Raw genomic sequence first — 15,000 nt, 5'->3', positions numbered from 1 at the left:
AATTAAGCGGCATCTTAAGAAAGATGGAAGAGAAGCAAGCTCTGTTGATTGATTCAAAAAAATTTGGCTTGCGGCACAACGAAAAGTTACGGAGAAAGTTGTGCAGAATCTAATGGGAGATATCAAGAGGAAAGTCCGAGCGTTCTTCCGAAAAGCGAAGTAAATGTTCAAACTCACGTGAATTTGGCCACATGTATGTTGATTGTCATTTATAAAAAATAAACTTATGAATTTGTTCGAAAATACATAACATAACATAACATACATAACAACGGTCGTCAAACTAATAGTCCTTCCCTTTCCCGATGACCGTAAGGACGTGGCCGCGCCGTTATTGACTTTAAAATATTGAACTCTCAAATTGTGCACATTGAGAGTGTGTAGCTAGTCCTAAGCAGCATTCATTGGATCTTTGTGCAACTTCGATTGTTCTGGTCAATCACGGAGTAGCAACTATGATGTGTACGGATGTCTTTGCTTTGCTTAACAATGCCTCGTTGAATGCACGGTTTGGCAACCGCCTTGTATGGAATCAATTTATTACTATTTCTGGGTGTATCAGTTGGCTTGTATGTCTGAAAAGGCTGGAAAAGTGCTAAGGATAATCTTTTTCGGTGCCAAGGGGAATGACTAGTAGCATCCTGAAGGTAGCCGAAGTCAGACGGATTCGATGAGCAAGATATTTTGCGAGAATAGCAAACAACAACCATGCAAAGCTAGAATTCGCAACAAATACAAATAATTCACGAAGTCTTGGAGTATAATGGGTAAGATGGGCTGACAAGGTAAAACTGAAGCGCACTAATCTTCATTGAATAAATAAACTGGTTAAGTAGTTAAAAAAGGAATTAAGAATAATATAATGAATTAGATAAACTTTTTAATTGACTTTAAGCAAAATTCATGAAATTTGCGATGGAAATAACACTCCGCACTTTTACTAACAAAAGTAATATTTTAGCAAGTAAAGAATGCGTTTTTGCCGTTGAAATACTAAACTGCCGAACAAACGACTGTCTGTTTTTATTCTCTTTCTTGGCAAGCATTTTTATTCTTGGCAAGCAACGCGCAACCTTTTCTGTATGGTTATAGGCCAAGTTCCAAATTCCGAAAACAAGAAGAGAGCGAGTTTTCCAATTTTCCGTTCTCACCGTTACTACGTTGCTTGGTGAGTGCCCCACATAAACCGAGAGAAAATGAGTGTCCGTCCAACCGTTTGCCTACTCCCATCGCATCGCGCACAGCTGACTGCGGTCTATCACACTGCGAACGGATCCTTTCGTCGTCGTCGTCGCAATCGGGAATGGATGCTTGAAGCAATGTGGAGTGGACCGAACGGGAATGAAGAAAGATAAACTGCGATAGATGAAAAGTCATCCCTCCAGTAGCTCGGTGGCGTTCAATCGGTGCGGAACAATTTTTCCCGGTGGTAGTGGTTTGTGGTCTAGGGCATAGGTCCAACGCACGAGTACAACACCGGTCGTCGTCTGCGTTGGTGGAGGAACTCGCGTGACCGGAAACAAGAAATAATTAAATAATTCCCTCGCGAATCGCAATCGGACACATGGTGCGGAGCTTACTGCAAGACATGGATTTACGATCCGGGGAGTGACGGGGAAGCCGGGGGGAAACTGTGACCCAGCTGTGGCAGGGAACGCAAAGCAAAGCAAAAATATTTTCATTTCTGAGTGAGTGCCCCTCAAGGGGGTTCGTTTGGGAGGGGGTAGCAAGTTATCACGCGAACGTGAATGTGATCAGCAGTGGCAACCGCATCTCCACAAGGATTAGCATCTGGCAGGCTTTGGGGGCGTGCGAAACGTTCGTCGTTTGGATGGTTGGTTGGTTCGTTTGTGCGATGGTCCCTTGAGTGGAAAGAGTGATGATGATGATGATGCTGATGGGCACATTTCACAAGCAATGCGAATCTACTGTAAACTGCAAGTGACAGCCGGAGGGCTCCCAAGGAGGATAAAGCCGTGGTGTGCGTGAAATCCGGAAGTACTGTTTGAGCTGTAACTTAAGATACATCTGATGGATTGGAGTTTTGGAAATGCAAACTTTTGCAATATTTGTCAGTAAGTTTTTGAATTTAAAGAGGTGATATTTCATTACAAGTAGTGAAGAAGACAAGGAAGCTGTACACACCTTCAAATACTTTGGATATCTTTTCGGGTAAGAGATTTAATGAGTAGAACATACAATACACATATAATAGGAATGATAAGACAGTAGAACGTAGATTAAACAGGTTTAATTTTAGTGGAAAGTCTTCGAACCTCCCTTTCCACTACTTTGGTTACACCATGCGAAGGGTTCAAGTTACGTGTAACCGACTATTGGGGATCTGAACTAGATTCCGATAAACATGTGAACTAGATGATGATAAACATCATCAGGCAATTATATTTGACAACAGTAACAATCCGTTTTTCATACGTCGAGGCCTAGTGAATATTTATGAGTACCGAATAAAAACAACTGCTTTTTGGAATCTTAATAAGTACTAATTTTTGTTGTATTTATTAACGAGATTTTTAACGCGACGCTTTACTTCGATTCCAAAGAAAGGATTCACATTTTATGAGTTTGTTGGAGTACTTGGGCATAGTCCATAAACAACATAGACTTTTTTGGCCATATCAGACCCCATCACCCCTTCCCCTTAAGAGATTATGAAGATGTCTCTAGAACTTCTTATTGGGCATTCCTTCATATTATCTCTCAGGGATTACTCAAGAAATTTTCCTTCAGTATTTTGTCAGAAGTTCCTGCAAACGATCTCTTCAGAAATTCTTCCAGCAGATTCCTCCTAAATTTTACTTTGCTGGGTAGAGCTTCTCTCAGGGATTTCTTCAAACATATCACCAGGCAATCCCGACAGTATTTTTGGAAGGATCTCAGAAGTCTCTGAAGATCTCCACAGCAATACTAGCTACTTCATACACCTGTACACGATTTTTTTCAGAAATAAGTTTGACATTTGACAGCTGAAAAATGTGGAAATTTGAGCCCATTTGACTAAATTTTCACAATATTATTGAAATTGTACGGAATGGTTCAAAAGGTTTCTAAAATATTGAATTTGTTTAAACAATGCATTGCAAAATCTAAAAATTGCATCTAAACTATAGCCTTTCGTTTAGTTTAGACCCACCGGCTTGTAACGAGAACAAAACTTCTGTTCCAAGAATTAAAACATCTATATTGGGAATCTACAAAGCATGGAACAATATGTGTTCAACGGAAGCGCATCAACAATGGAAAGCCTAAATATGTTGCTGGTAAAACTGTGTTTGCAATATACCGGGCAATCGCTTGCTCTCTGCACTCACTAACGCTTGTTGAACAGATAAAATAGATAACATTTTCTATACGCATATGATTGGGAACAATTTCTAGGAACTTGAGGTTGCCGAACACTGTTTTAAGCTCGTCTAGTATCGCATATCACGGTGGCCTGCGGTAGCCTCAATGCATATTTGCCAGCATTATTTTCAAATTTATTTATTCATCGAAAATTTCTGCTCAATTGACCGACTTTCATGGGTTTATGAAAAAAATAAATAAAAAAAGTCTCTCGGGGGGATTCAGGAGGGGTTTCAAAAGGGTTAAGTGCTCTCGGAAGGTTTCAAGAGATTTCTGGGTGTTTCCAGAGCATTTCAACAGGTTTCACGAACTTTGGGGTATTTCTAGGGATTTCAGGGACATTTCGTGGCGCTTACAGAGGTCCTCAGCAACTTTCAGATGGTCCCAGAGAGATTTAAGGAGTTTTCCAGAGGCGTTTCAAGTATTTGTGGGGGTTTCTGTTCTCAGGGTCGAATTAGGATGGTCAAGGTGGTTTTCAGAGGCATTACAGTTGGTCGTTTGTAGTTTCAGAAGGAATTTTAGGGGAGTGTTAGAGCGTTTCATGGAGGCAGGGTTTTTCAGGAGGTAACAGTGGGTTGGAATCGCAGGGAGTTTGACAAAGTGTTTAAGTGCGGCCGTGAAGCTCTGAATCTCTCTGTAAAGTCCCTTTAACTCCTAGTAACGCCCCTGCAAGTGTTTCATACACCCTAAAACAAATCTCTGAACTCCCTCTGAACGTCACTGGAATCAGGTGAAACTTATTTGACCTACTGAAGCACCACTGGAACGGTTCAAAAACTTCACTAAAACCACCTAAATTCCTTTTGAATTCTTCTGGATCCCCCGCCACAAATATTATTATAATATTGTTGATAATGAATATCTTCCAGAAGTCCTCCAGGGATTGCTTCAAGAATTCCTTATACATAGGACTTTTTTAACAAAAGCATGTCCCGAGATTCTCTCAGAATTTCTTTTGTGAAATACAATATGATTTATAGTTTGGCATCTTTCTAGTTTTATTTCAAAAAATCTTATAGGAATACCTACTGGAGGGTGAAATCTTCTATCAGGTATTCATGCAGAGATTCGAAATCTTCCGGAAATTTCTCCAAGGGCTTCTTTAAAAAATATTTTTCGGGATGCCTTAAGTTCAAAAAAAAAAATCTATAGAGAACCTCCTAAAATGGCTCCATTAATTCTATAGAAATTCCTTAAATAACCTCACCCAACCCCACTTCCCCCTAGTGGCACCATTTGTAAAGGACCTCCTCTAGAATTTGCTTATGGGTTGATAGAAACATCTTTCTGGGCTTCTTCAATAAATTTCTTTATGGAATATCCCCAGGAAATTCTCCAGAAGTTCTTCCTCTATTTAGTTTAGGGATTCCAGCTGATATTCTTCTAGAGATTTATGCAGAAATTCATGAAAAAAATCCTTCATAAGCTTGTCAGGGTATTCCTCCATGTATTTCACCAGAAAGTTCTTCTAGATTTCTTCCAAGAAGAAGGAAGTTCACACGATTTTTTTAAGGAATTCAGACATTTGTTAAGATACAATTCCTATGAAGTTTTACATAAATTCCTGTGGAAATTGCCCAGGGAATCTTTATGTACGTTCTAGAGTTTCTCCAGACATAATTCCAGGGATTCCTTTCAAAAATAAGTTCACGAATGAGTCCGGAAATTCTTACAGAAATTAGTCCATGAATTTAGGTGAGGAGGATTTTTTCAAAATATTTATTATTTACAGGTCGGACTCGATTATCCGGGTGACTCCAAAATTATTTCACCCCGGATAATCGAATCACCCGGATAATCGAGCCATGCTTCTTTTCTTTTATTTTTGATGTTCTTCAATCAAAAATTGTTCGTTAAACATAGAAGCTAACATACATAACGTTGTAGTGCTTAAACTCAACGTCTAGTATTATTACAACCATGTTTTTTAAAATTGAAATTTTAGCTGAAAAATGTGAAAAAATAAAAACAATTTTTAAATAGGCTAAATCCTACTTACAGGTGTTGTATTTGATGTTTATCACATTTGTTGACATATTGTAATCCAAAAATTTGTAAACAAAGCAAAAACAAACTTTTCCCCGGATACTTACTTACTTACTTACCGGTCAGGCTAAGGCCGGGGTGGCCTCTGCTGTACATAGTAGCCGCCTCCATTCCACTCGGTCCATGGCTGTTTGTCTCCAGTTCCGCACTCTGCGTAGGGTCCGCAGATCGTCCTCCACTTGGTCGACCCACCTAGCTCGCTGCGCTCCACGTCTTCTTGTACCGGTCGGATGACTCTCGAGAACCATTTTAGTCGGGTTGCTATCCGACATCCTGATGACGTGACCCGCCCACCGTAGCCTCCCGATTTTCGCGGTATGGACGATGCTTGGTTCTCTCAGCAGCTGATGCAGCTCGTGGTTCATTCGCCTTCTCCAAGTCCCGTCTTCCATCTGCACTCCGCCGTAGATGGTACGCAACACCTTCCGTTCGAAAACTCCAAGGGCGCGTTGGTCCTCTGCACGTAGGGTCCATGTTTCGTGCCCATAGAGGACGACCGGTCTAATCAACGTTTTGTAGATGGTTAACTTCGTGTTACGGCGAACTTTATTCGATCGTAGAGTTCTGCGGAGTCCAAAGTAGGCACGATTTCCTGCCACAATGCGCCTCTGAATTTCTCTGCTGGTGTCGTTGTCGTCGGTCACCAGTGAGCCCAAGTACACGAATTCTTCAACCGCCTCGATTTCATCACCGTCGATATGAATTCGGGGTGGCGGGCGCGGTGATTCCTCCCTGGAGCCCTTTGCCATCATATACTTTGTCTTCGACACATTAATGACTAATCCGATTCGCCTGGCTTCACTCTTTAGTCGGATGTACGTTTCCGCCATCGTCTCAAATTTACGAGCAATAATATCAATATCATCGGCGAAACCAAGCAGCTGAACGGACTTCGTGAAAATCGTCCCACTCGTGTTTATCCCCGCTCTTCGTATTACACCCTCCAAAGCAATGTTGAACAGCAAGCACGAAAGACCATCACCTTGCCGTAACCCTCTGCGAGATTCGAAGGGACTCGAGAGTGTCCCTGATACTCGAACTACGCACATCACTCGATCCATCGTCGCCTTGATCAACCGAATCAGTTTATCCGGGAATCCGTATTCGTGCATAATCTGCCATAGCTGTTCTCGATCGATTGTATCATACGCCGCTTTGAAATCGATGAACAAGTGATGTGTGGGCACGTTGTATTCGCGGCATTTCTGCAACACCTGGCGGATGGCGAACATCTGGTCCGTTGTAGCGCGTTCACCCATAAATCCAGCCTGATATTGCCCCACGAACTCTCTTGCAATCGGTGATAGACGGCGGCATAAAATTTGAGAGAGTATCTTGTAGGCAGCGCTCAGTAGTGTGATCGCGCGGTAGTTCCCGCAATCCAACTTGTCGCCCTTTTTGTAGATGGGACACACGATACCTTCCATCCATTCCTCCGGTAATACTTCCTCCTCCCAAATCTTGGTAATGACCCAGTGTAGTGCTCTCACCAGTGCATCTCCACCGTATTTTAGAAGCTCGCTTGGTAGTTGATCTGCTCCAGCGGCTTTGTTGTTTTTCAACCGGCCAACCTCCTCCTCAATCTCTTGAAGGTCAGGGGCCGGAAGTCTTTCGTCCTGTGCACATACTCCTAGATCTGTTACCACGCCACCTCCGGTACTTGCAATGTCGCCATTGAGGTGCTCATCGTAATGCTGCCGCCACCTCTCGACCACCTCACGCTCGCTCGTGAGAATATTCCCGTGATTATCTCGGCACATGTCGGCTTGTGGCACAAAGCCTCTGCGCGAGCGGTTCAGCTTTCCCCGGATAATCGAGCCATTTTTCCCGGATAATCGAGCCCCGGATAATCGGGCCCCCGGTTAATTGAACCCCCGGATAATCGAGTCCGACCTGTAATACATTCTTATAGAAATTCCACCAAGGGTTTTTGAGGAAGAGTTTTCAGAAAATTCTTTATCAAATCTTTCTTGAATTCTTGCAGGAATTCCTAGGGATTCTTTTACATGATCCTCCGGGATTTCATTAAAAAATGTCACCATGGATTTCTACAGAAAATTATATAGACTTTTTTTTTCAAAATTCCTCGAAGCATTCTTTCAGAAATCCCTACATGGATTCCATCTAAAGTTTACTCAAGTATTCCATCAACAATGTCCATAAAGTCTCTTTCAGTAGTTCAAGGAATTCTTCATGAATATCGGCAAAATACTTCTGAAATTTTTTCAAGGAAGTTTCCTGTTCTATCAGAATTTTCAGAAGTTGCTTTAGAAGTTCTTCCAAGGGTTCCCCCAAAAATTCCTTGGAAAATTTCGTCAAAAATTACCGAAGAAATGTCTCGAAGATTTCTTTTTGGAATTCTTTCTGCGGTTCCTGCAGAAACATCATCTGGGATCCCTTATGAGATTCTTCCTGGAGTTCTTTCAGATATTTCTTCACAGATTCTTACAGAAGTATTATATGAAAACAAACAATAAATTATTGAAGTATTTTTTAGAGGTAACCTAAAGGAATGTTTGAAAATTTCCTGACGAGATTTCTGAACAAAATTTACAGAAGCAATTTCAGAATCGTTGATGGAGTTACTGGAGGAATCTCTCGGAAAAAACCTGGAGGAACTCATTGAGACAAAATAGTATCTAAGCCAATTTTATGGAAAACTATTGGTAAAATCCATGAAGAAATTTTTGAAGGATGTTGCTGAAAAAAATCCTCTTAAATCCGTGAAAAAATTGCAAATAAAGGTACTGGATGAACTCTTGAAAGAAATCCTAAAAAAATTCTGAATGGATTCCTGGAGGATGAATTGGTTTAAACCCTGAAAGAGCTCCGGGAGATACTTTTGGAGGGGTTTTTGGAAGAATTTCTGGCAAAATATTTGAAAGGTATTAGTGAGTAAACAATCATAAAGCAATTTCCGTAGAGGAATTTTCGGAGCAGATTTTAATCAAATGGAAGAATTCTTAAAACAATCACCAAAAGAAATTTAAAAAAATAAGGAATCTTTGATGCAATGCCATTTAAACTGGAGATGTGCAGTAATTATAAGAAGAATTTCTTGGAATATTCCTGGAGAAACGCCAACAAATAAATACTGAAGGGATTTCTTAAGTTGCTCCTGAAAGGATCTCTGAACGTTTACCGAAAAATTTCCGAAAGAATCTCTGAAGAAATGTTTCTATACATCCCAAGAGAAGTATACAACCCTGGCGGAACTTCTAGAAGAATCTCTTGAATTGGAGGAATTTCTGAAATTATTCCAAAGCGATCATGAAGAGAAAATCATTTGTGCACATCTCGAGGAACTCCAACAAAAAAAAATCATAGATCTGAATTTCTCAAGGAATCGAAGAAATTCTATCCTAAAGAATTATCGTCCTGATTTCTGAAAAAAAAAAAATCATCCAACCAATGTAAATAAGGTTCAAGTTTAGAATAATTTCCTTACGGGCATACCAGTATATGGGGCCCTGGAATTTGAAAACCTTGAGTGAGTTGCCAGCTTTGATTTTGACAACACTGGTCTAAAATGAGTTCAAGAAAAGAATATCGCTAGAAGAGACGTGCGACTTTGTGAATTTCGTCCTAAAGGAATTTTTTTTATAAAGGATTCTCTCAAAAATCTATAGCAAAATTCTTGTATGGACGTTCTTTTAAAGACTAGCAGTAACAATTTACAAAAAAAAAACAAAATTAAAGAAAAAGCTCACGCCGATTGCGCCGCTGCACAGTGGTCCAGAATTGAAAATACCTGGCGAAAATTGACAAATCATAGTAGTCTGCTAGTTTTAGGCTAAATTCATGAATTGGAATATGATTTAGCGCTCAATTTCATTTTAATGGCATTTTCATTTTTTGACTTTGACAAGACAAAAATACTTGACAAAGTTACAAACAGCTACACAAGACTAATAACAGAACTTTTTACAGGTGACGAAAATGTTGTGAACAAACAGATAGATTCTGCAAACTTTAAGACAGCGTACGACTCTATTATAACGAAATTAAAAACGACTACCAATGACACTTGAAATGTATGTAATGATAGGATGTATGTAATTTGTATGTATTTCGATGTTGGTAAAGCTATGGCCGTCTGATAGTGAAGAGACGGCTGGAGGATTGTAAGAAATTTAATTAGTTGGTTTTGTATGTTTTTAAATGTTTAATATATTTTAGAGTCCGCAGAAGATGATCGAAGGCCAGTAAAATCGACCGAAACGTCCGGACAGTCTGGCAAATAAGTTTTTAATTATTTCTTGCCAAAAACCAATCGATGAACTACCAGCACACTGAAGCAATTCCTGTAGGAATCTCTGGACGAATGTCTGGAGGAATTCTTGAAGAATTTTCTGGCAGAAGCTCTGAAGAAATTCCTAGCGGAATCCTGTAAAAATTCCTGGAGGTATTGCTAACATAATTTCTGCAGGATGTCCAGGAGCTATCCTTGGATCAATTCCTGGAGGAATTCACGACGAAATGTCTGGGGATATTCCATGAGGGATTCCCGAAGGAGTTCCTTGAGAAATTCCTGGATAAAATCCTGATGGAATGCCTGGAGAAATTCCAAGAAGTATTTCTGTGGGAATAACTGGAGGAATCCCTGATGAAATTCCTGAAGGAATCTCTGAAGGAATTCTTGAAAGAATTACTGGATTAATTACTGAAAAAATCTCTAGAGTTCTGGGATATTTCTATTTCTATTATTTTTTATTTTTCTGGAAAAATCCCTTGAGAAATTATAGAAGGAATTTCTGGAAGGATTTTTGGAAAAACAATCCTCGAAGTAATTCCTGAAGGAATCCCTGGGACAATCTTCGAAAAAATTTTAGGAAAAATCCCTCTGGGAATCCCCGAAGAAATTCCTTGAGAAATCTGTGATGGAATTTCTGGAAGAATGCCTGGAGAACGCCATGAAAAATTCCTTAAGGAATTCCTGCAGAATTTCCTGGTAGAATTCCTGAAGAAATACCTAGAGGATTTCCTGGAAGAATCATTGAAGAAATATCTAGAGGGAGAGACGAAACAGCCAAGGGCTGGAAGTCTCTGTAATAAAGCTAAATCAATCAATATCTGGAGGATTTCCTGAAGGAATCTGCGAAGGATTTCCTGGAGGAATCCCTGGATAAATACTCAGAGAAATTCCTGAAGGAGCCCCTGGATAAATCTGTAGAAGAATTTTTGAAAGAATTACTGGATGAATTTTTGTAGGAATCTCAAGAGGCACTCTGGGAGAAATTTCTGAAAAAATCCATTGAGAAATTCCTGGTGGAATTTCAAGAGGAACTTCTGGAAGAATCCTGAAAGAATCCTTGGGAGAATCCTTAAAGAAATTCGTAGAGAAATCCCTGGAAAAATCCCTGAAGAAGTTCCTGAAGGAATTCCTGCAGTAACTCCTGGATGAAAATCAGGAATAATTCCTGGAGGAATCCATGAAAAAAACCCAGACGGTATTGCTAGAGAAAATCCTGGAAGAGTTTTTGAATAAATCCCTGAAGGATTTCCTGGAGAAAATCCTGGATGAATTTCTGACATAATTTATGAAGGAATTCCTATAGCAATTCCTGGTGAAATTCCTGGAGGAGTTCCTGAAGAAATTCTTGGGGTAATTTATGGAGGAATTCCACAAGAAGACCCTGAAAATTCCTAGATGAGATTCTGAAGGAATGCCTGCATGATTTTCTGGAGGAATCCCAGGAAGAAACTCCTGGAAACACTCCTGGGGAATTTCCGGAGGAATTCCTGGAGGAGTCTCCGAAGCAATTCCTGGAGGAATATCTGGAGGAAACGCTGAAAGAATTCCTGGAGAAATCTCTGCCATAATCCAAAGAGAAGTCCCTGGAAGAATGCTTCGAAAATACCCGGAAGAATGCGTTGGAGAATCCGTAGTGGAATTCTTTGAGGAATTCCTAAAGCAATTTCCGGAGAAATCTGTAGGAGTCTCTGGAAAAATACTTAGAGGAATTCCTTACAGAGCTCCTGGATGAATTCCTGTAAGAATTCCTCTGGAACGTCCTGGTGAAAATTTTGATGGTATCCCTGAAGCAATTCCTGGAGCAATCTCTGAAGGAATGTCAAAAGAATTCCTGTAGGATTTCTTAGAGGTATCCCTAGAAGATATCCTAGATGAATGCCTGTAGGAATACCTGAAGGTATATCTAGAGGAACTCCTGGAAAAATCTCTAGAGCAATTCCTTGAGGAATTTCTGGCGGAACTTCTAAAGGAATCCCTGAAAGAATTCCTTGAGGAATTCCTGAAGATATTTCTGGAGGAATCTTTCAAAGAATTCGTAGAGGAATATCAGTAATAATTCCTGGAGGAATTGTACATGAAACTCTTGGAGAAATCCTTAAGGAATCTTTAGAAGTGTTCGTGGAGGAATCCCTGTAGCAGTTCCTGAAGAAATCACAAGAGGAATTCCTGAAAAAACTCCAAAAGGAATTCCGGAAGTTATTTTTAGAGAAATTCCTTGAGCAGTTCCAGGAGGAAATGTTGGATTAATTCCTGGAGGAGTTCCTTAAAGAATACAAGGAAAAAATCTAGAAGAATAAGGAAAGTTTCCTGGGAGAATCTTTGGAGGAATTTCTAAAATAAGTTGTTCCTGAAAGAATCATGGAAAGAGTTCTCGATTGGAGCCCAGGAGAAATTCTTGGAGGAATGCCAGGAAGAATTCCTGATGAAATCGTGGAGGAACTTCTTTAGGATGCCCTGTAGCAGTTCCTGATATATTTCCTGCAGGAGTTCCTGAAGAAACCCCAGGAGGAATATCGGAAGCAATTCCAAGAGGTATTTCTATGGTAATCCCTAAACAGTCCCTGAAGGAAGTACTGGATAATTTCTGGATGAGTTCCCGAAAGAATTCCAAGAGGAACTCCTGACGGAATTCTAAAAAGAGATCCTGGGGGATTCCTTGGAGGAATTTTTGAAATAATACTGAAAGAATCACAGAAGAAATTCCCGCGTGAATGGAGTTCTGGGTTAAATCCTGAAGGAATCCTAAGATGAGTTTGTGGAGGAACTCCTTGAGTAATCGCTGTAGCATTTCCTAGGAACCCCTGGAGGAATTCCTGAAGAAACCTCAGAAAGAAATCCCGGAAACAATACAAAAGAGAATTTCTAAGGTAACCGCTAAACATTTCCTGGAGGAACTGGAATAATTGCTGGAGATGTTTCTGAAAGAACTCCAAAAGGAATTCCTGGAGGTATTCTAAAAAGAGTTTCTGAGGGAGCCCTTGGAGGAATTTTTAAAATAATCACTGCAGTTGTTCCTAAAATAATCACACAATAAACACACACTCTTTGCCACACTCTGGCTACGCTCATGGTTGAAACTATATTACTTCTAACATTGAATCGCGATGAATATTACTTTAGGGTTACTTTTTTATCTTAAAGTCTTCTTATCTTAAACACATATCCTCCGTTATTTCCAAAGCTTGGTCTGCACTTGGATTTATTCGCAGACACGCCTCGATGTTCAACGACGTGTACGCTCTTAAAACACTCTTCTGCGCCCTAGTCATAAGCATTCTAGAATATGCTGCCCCTGTTTGGTCGCCGTATCACATGGCGCATATTATCAGAATCGAGCGTGTCCAGAAGTGGTTTCTGCGATTTGCTCTGCGTGATCTCCCCTGGAGAGATCCCTTCAATTTACCAAGCTACCCTGACCGTTGGCAGCTTATCAACATGGAAAGCCTTTCAGCAAGAAGAACGAAGCTTCAGCAACTTTTTTATTTGACATTATCAATGGTGTACTCGACTGTCCGGCGCTTCTTGCTGAAGTCCCTTTGAATGTTCCACCCCGACGTTTTCGAAGCTCAACGTTTCTTGCTGTTCCGAGTCACAGAACAAGCTACAGCCAAAACAACCCATTAAGTGTATGTATACGAGCGTTCAATAATGTAAGTGTTAGTTTCGAGTTTAATATGTCCAAATAATGTTTTAGAAATAGGATACGTAATTTAGTATAGTTAATATTAGAACAGTCTGTACGACTAAGTCGAAGACAAAGTAATAAATAAATAAATAAATAAAGTCCTTCAAATATCCTCAAACATCTTCTAAGAGAAAATTAGTGGTTTTTCATACGCTCTTTTCAAAAGTTCGGTGAGGAAAAAATGATTCACAAAATCTGGTTCAAGTTGTTAATTACAAGCCCCAAAATGGAAAATATGTGAATAGATTTCTTTAAAAGATTTTTAGCCGTAGTTTCTCTGTAATGTATGATCTCAAAAAAACGCTAACTGAGTGGTTTGGAGATAAATGAAGACCTGGTTCGTCCTTTTCTCAAAAATACACAAATAATGATTTTTCCGTCCAGATTTTACAAACTTTCCAAAATAGCAACACTCTAGGTAATCCAAATAGTTAACACTCTATGTAATCTCAAGTTGCAGAAACGAAAGTACTTCCAGATTGTTTACTGAAGCACATTTTAAGTGATTTTTGCTAAGCAGTTCTATCTGAAACAGGATCCAGGAAGCTCATTGTTAGAAAAAAAAACCAACTATATAGAACGAATCAAACGATGATAAAAATAACCCAGATAAAATTAATATGCAGTGCGCGCAGGGTCGGAAATATTGAATTGTGAAATCTGTTCAGAAGCTTGACGCCAAAAAACACCTCCGGGAGTGTTCAGTATTTGATCTCTCGGTTCCGCACATCCGGCACCCGGAACGGATGGACCACCGCACCGGTGCGGTGTGATTGATTAGTGTGGCAGTTATTTTTGTTCGGGAAATTGTACCGTCGACGCCGTCGTCGCCGTGTCGATTGAAGCAAGACGGAGCGCACCGATTGGCTGGCTGGATTAATACTGTGGCGGTGCAAAATTCAATAGCAATTCCATGTACACGCGATGAGAAGAAAATGTGCGAAATACAGCCAATCCTATTAGTATGCAGTGGCAGTGGGGGAGATTTCCCATGAAAAAGAACCCGCCGTTCAGACCCGAGTAGAAGGTACACAGGATTAAAGGTGTGTGCATTCGACGAAATCGAGCATCGGAAAGCCGCGAATTTGACGTGTGTGAGCTCATCGGAGCATTAAGGATTTATTGCCGCAAAAGGATTCGAACCGAACGCCACGCGCAAAGGTAAGGCACAGACAGACATTTAGCGCTAACTCACTCGTTCATCGCACATTTTCGTTTCCACCTCGGATGATTTCTGTGCATGCTGAATCCGTGGATAATATGCTTGAATAAAGATGTCTTTGATGTCGGTTTCTGACGTTGCAGGGAAATACGCGAGTCTGGGAATTGAACAACAGGAGCGCAATTTTGCAACTTTTCTAAAAAATGGCTTCCAGTAGCTTTGGCGTAATCTTCAACGCTATGGATTATTCAAAAATGTTTGGGTATCGTATTTATTTACTTCAAAGGCATCGAAAGCAAAAGTATTAATTTTATTTAATATTGTCACGTCAAGCATAATAAAAAAGTACCATGTTCCGAAAAAAATCTGCTTTCTTAATTCGTATGCTTCCCTTTCAAATACTGACTAACAAACGGAAATACTCGTTTATGCAGAGGGAACCATAGGGTTGTGAAGCTATAACTAGAACGGTAGTGAACTAGATAA

The 15,000-nt window shown here is 40.2% G+C and overlaps 1 protein-coding gene across 1 annotated transcript in view; it reads right to left on the bottom strand.

The window, feature by feature from the left end:
- Positions 1-15,000, bottom strand: part of LOC109402120 (uncharacterized) — a gene marked incomplete in the record, with an annotated part of 28,921 nt that overhangs the window by 3,024 nt on the left and 10,897 nt on the right.

This window comes from Aedes albopictus, chromosome 2 (assembly GCF_035046485.1).
Source record: "Aedes albopictus strain Foshan chromosome 2, AalbF5, whole genome shotgun sequence".
In the NCBI taxonomy this organism is placed as follows: Eukaryota; Metazoa; Arthropoda; class Insecta; order Diptera; family Culicidae; genus Aedes; species Aedes albopictus.
This window is presented reverse-complemented; position numbering and strand designations above follow the sequence as displayed.